Raw genomic sequence first — 5224 nt, 5'->3', positions numbered from 1 at the left:
TGTTGTTTTTGGCCTCTTGGCATTTGCTTTACTTAATCCCTAATTTGACAGAACTGCAGCTTGGTGGCATACACTTTCTCTAACTAACCAGCAGATGGCATCCATGAGTTCCCTATTCCCCTCAAGTCAGTTCTCCCTCACTTTGTTTTTGTGGTGTATTGGGGTCTGATTCTTGTGAGGTCCAATTGGTGCACTAAATTTGGGTGTGTTGCTGGTGCTGTCTGCCCTGAATGTGGGGGTGTGTCTGGGTGGTTAGGCAGGCAGGGCAGCTTTAATAATCAAACCTCCCAGTTGTTCCTAGAGATTTAAAGCTGTTGCCAGAGACTAAGCCTTCATTTCAGTCTTGCCACAGATTGTCTCTGCCACTGACCCACAAGTCCTTGGTATTCGCTTAGGGTCCATGTGATTTCTGAGTGGTTCCCCCTTCCCAGATGTGCTCTTCCAGGACTTCTGCTGAGGGAGGGCCACACCACGTCACAAGTGTGTGCCAGCCTGCCAGGGAAGCCCTGGGTCTGTGGGCCATGCAGGGTGCTCCCAGTCTGCTTCAAAGATGGTTGAATGGGATGTGTTAACTTCCCCCTTCTCACAAAGCTCCATCCTCCAGCTCCGGGACAATCAGCTGTGGGTGTATTAAAGGCCACTGTCCACGGCCGATATTGTGGCTTGTGTGTAGTGCTGCGGGAAAGATTCCCCGTCACACTGGATTTCTTGGCATGGCTCTGGGCTGTGGGTCTTGCCCCGGGCAGGAGCACCCCGCCACCCACTGGGGAGATGGCTACAAGGAATGTGGTTTTTTTTCTTCTTTTGGCTCCCCTCTGCTCCTCTGGTCTCAAGACAATCAGCAGCAGGTGTGTGAAGGGGTATCCTCCATGCCAGACACCATGGGGTTAGCTCAGCTCGCTCCCACCATGCTTCACTGCATGGCTCTCCCCATTGTATCTGCAGCCATTCCCAGGCTTTTTTTCTTAAAGAACTTGTCCATCTCCAAACACCAGCCCACCATTTCCCCACACCGCAGTGTAGCCGCAGGACTTTCAGCTGACTCACTAACTCATTTCAGAATGCAGGCTCATGGTTTCACCAAATGCACGTTCCCTGTGGATTTAGCAGATCTTGTCCAGCTGGTACATCACTGGAACTGGTGTTCTGGGTCACTTTCTGTTTTTTATCTAGTATTTTTCACTGAGGTGTTTTTTTTGCCCTGTCTCACCTAGCCACCATCTTAGGTTCTCCCCCATCCATCTGCTTTTATCCTAAATATTTAGAATTTATATATTCAGAGCAATATTTTTCTAAAAATTAAATTCATGTTTTTGTAATAAGCTGTCATTTCCAACACTTAGCAATAACTCCAGAACAGCGATCGATGTGCTGATAATACCTCACTGATTTTAGACCTTATACCTGAATCTATCAAGGCAGAATAAACACTTTTTGAAATCACACTATTATTTTTTCCAAGACACACAATGAAGAGGAAACATAATTCAGTGGAGTTTGTAAATGCCACCAGGGTAAAAAAATTTACATTTCTGGGACTTACCCAGTCCCAAGACCTGAGCTTCATCTTATTACTCTTTTTATTTTTTGTGCACCTGACAACTCTGCTGGGAAACCTCCTCAATATGATCATGGTGATCTGTGAGTCTTGCCTTCACACCCCCATGTACTTCTTGCTCCACAATCTAGCCATCCTTGACATCTGCTTCTCCTCCATCACTGCTCCTAAGGTCTTGGTGGACCTTCTGTCAAAGATAAAGGCCATATCCTATAGAAGCTGCATGATGCAAATGTTTTTCTTCCACCTCCTCGGTGGGGCTGACATTTTTTCTCTCTCTGTGATGGCACTTAATTGTTATATAGCCATCTCCAAGCCCCTGCACTACGTGACCATCATGAGTAGGGGGCAATGCACTGGAATAGGTGAAACAGAAGGTGAAATGTCAGTTGACAAAACAGCAGTAGGCAGCTGTCAGATGTCAACTGCAAAAAGGAGAAGCAAATATGTTTATAAACAATGGAGGCAAAACATGCAAAATATTAAATCACACTTGGAAGCAGCTAGCTTTTGGGGAGAATAATATATTTAAGATCTTGGATATAATATATTTGAAAAGCTTACTATGTTCCCTTTTTATGCCATCTTTAAATTTTTTGGACAAAGGTGGATATATAGTTAGATAACTAAACTCTCTTTCATCTATTTAAAAAAACACACACACATTACAATACATTTTCTTGTCATTTATACAACCTACAGAGTCACTCAGAAAATGATAAGTCTCATATGAAAAGAACATAACAAGGCAAAGATAAGATTAATCCCTTGCATTGAGAATAGCAATAAGGGATCACACCAAGAAATCAGGCCCAGTGGGTATAGCACACACTGTATAGCATGTTCAATAAATGTTAGCTATAAGCAAGCAAAAAATAAACAAAGCACAGAGCCATTACTCTTCCCACATTTCTATAATGCTAAGACCTTGAAAATTGCATGGTACCCCTGGAGACTGATATCCAAATGAGTAGATTTCATATTAGGAATTATAGTTCATTTTCTTTCTCTAAAGGTTTATGACATAAATAGTTATGGTCATAACTTCATATGAAAATTTATTTTCTTCATAGAGGGGTATGTAGGTATGATACTCCAATTTTTTAAACTTATCCCTTAGCTTAAATTTCTAAGCAAAAAGGAAAAATATTCCCAGAGGAGAGATGGCATTTTCCACTTGCACAGAGCTACTGGGAAAAGGACTTTCAACCACAGGGGCACTAGCCAGACCAGCCACTCTTAGACAGTCCCGAGAGATGGTCCAGGCATATGTAAGAATGCACTTTGGGATGGCCAGACTGGGAAGCCACTGATAAAATCAGATTCCCTGGCTGCTTTCAGTTTCCAAAGTAGACATATAATCGCACCCACTCCTTGGAAGCATCCTGTGTGTGAAGCAGGCCTTATTATCATAATAGTGTAGATAAATTATAATGGCACATGTTTAGAATTGACTCTATGCTCTGTGCCCTGTGCACATCACAAAAGTTTTCCATGAATTTGGTACTATGATTGAGTAACTTGCCCAAGCACTCACAAGCTAAGAAATGGTAGACCCAAAATTGCATAAATGTTCCAGACAATTCATGTATATTTGTCCAAGATGCAGGGGTGGGAAGTGATATTGTTCATCAGAGTTCCCGGGCAGCAGAGGTTTACAAAAATTAAACAACCACATGGAACTCCCTGCAGTTTTTCACGTAGATTCCCATGATCTTATTCCTTCTCACCTTTCCTTCTGCTGATTCCATAAGCTGCAACTCTCTTATTGTCTTAACTGTAATCTTTTTATATGAGTCACCTTTCTCCCAAAAGACAGTCTGGATGCCATCCAAATGGTAAATGGAAAAAGGATTTAAAAGAAAGGGAGAGAAAATAGAAAAAAGAAAAGAACAAAGAAAGAGAGGAAAGAGGGAGAGGCCAGGGACACAGGAAATTCTCAGTCCTGTCACAGTGGTCTCCTGAGTGTGTATCTGATTCTGTTTACATAAAGAACAATAATATAAAAAACTGAAGGAAGAAAGAAGGAGTCTGCTGGGTGCTGGTAATGTTCTCTTTCTTGATCTGGGTTCTTGTTACAAATGTATATTCTTCAGTATGTGTGAAAAATCATTGATTTACTATTGACTTATCATTCCAGTATCCAAAAGAAAGATCCTAAAGTGGGTTGTTGTCATTAATTTAAATGTGCTTCTTCATTCCAGATTAACCAAAGACTCCTTTGGGGATGATTCTTCCACTTTCTAGCCATGGTCAGAATAGTGTGGGGAATTCTCACCTCAGGGATTCTGGAGACCTGACATCTCCTGTGATCATTATTTTGAACATTCCACCCAATGCTATTGACATAAACACAGAAAAGGAGGAGACTAAACTGAATCTGAACTAATGCCAATGGAATGGGAAACTGGGCCCTTTATCATAATATTCTGTGAAGAGTGGAAAGGAGAGAGCTGACTGGGGAAACATGGTCTTCTACGGGTTTTTCTAGGGTTAGATGAACATAGTGGGAAAAAACTAGAGAAACCAAAACAAGAATCAGAGAAAGAACTGCATGTGGACAGCAGGGCAATCTGCATAACTAAAGAGTTTGGGAGGACCTAAAGTCATAAATGAGAGGAAAGTCCAACAATAACCCTCAGATTGTAACTGGTGAAAGTTAGTTATTAAAAGTAACCTCTTATGAAAGTGGGTGGTCAATTAAATTTTGCTTTAAATTAAACTCATCTTTAGACATGAGGTAAAAATCTTATAAAGTAGCCACTACATTTGTTCATTATTTTTAACTTTTTATTGAGGTATAATGTACATAACAAGAAAATGCACATTAGTGTTCAGCTCAACGAATTTTCACAGAAACTGAATATAGCTTTAAAACAAACATCAAGATCAATAGAGAACATTACCAGCACCTCAGAAGCCTCCCTCATGCTCTCTTCAATTTTTTGTTCTTTATGTGAACAAAATCAGACAGTATGTTCTCTTCTACACCTTGTTTATTTAGCTCAACATTGTCTATGAAAGTAATTTATAGCGTCACATTTAATTGTTGATCCTTCTCATTTCTGTATAGTATTTCATTGTGTGAATTTAACCTTTTCTATTGTGATGGATGTTTGTGTCATTTTCCAATTTGAAGCAATTACACACAGTATGCTTTGAATATTCTGTCTTTTGGTGGACATATTCATGTATTTTCTGTGAGTGGAACAGATTGCTATCTGTATCTACTTAAGAAGATTTAACCAAACAGTGACGTTTTTTTAACAATTTTACACACACCTGGAGTGTGTAAGAGTTTCATTTGCTCCACATCCTCACCAACACTTGGAATTTTTCATCTGTTGCAGTGTAGCCATTCTCTTGTATCTATAGAGTTTCCCTGCTATAATTTTAATTTGCATTTCCCTGAAGAAGTAGAATTGGCATTTGGAAAATTCTTTTGTGAAATATTTGTTCCTGTCTTTTGCCATTATTTTGCTGGGTCATCTGTCTTTTTTATTGATTTGTAGATGCTCACTATATATTTTGGATGTAATATATATCACAGATACATATATTATAAATATCTTCCCCAACTTGTAGGTTACCTCTTAATTCTCTTAATGGTGTCTTTTGTGAACAGAAATTCTTAATATTAATATAAACCAATTTATGCTTATTATT

Source organism: Choloepus didactylus, chromosome 6 (genome assembly GCF_015220235.1).
Source record: "Choloepus didactylus isolate mChoDid1 chromosome 6, mChoDid1.pri, whole genome shotgun sequence".
Taxonomy (NCBI): Eukaryota; Metazoa; Chordata; class Mammalia; order Pilosa; family Megalonychidae; genus Choloepus; species Choloepus didactylus.
Note: the sequence above shows the minus strand (reverse complement) of the source record.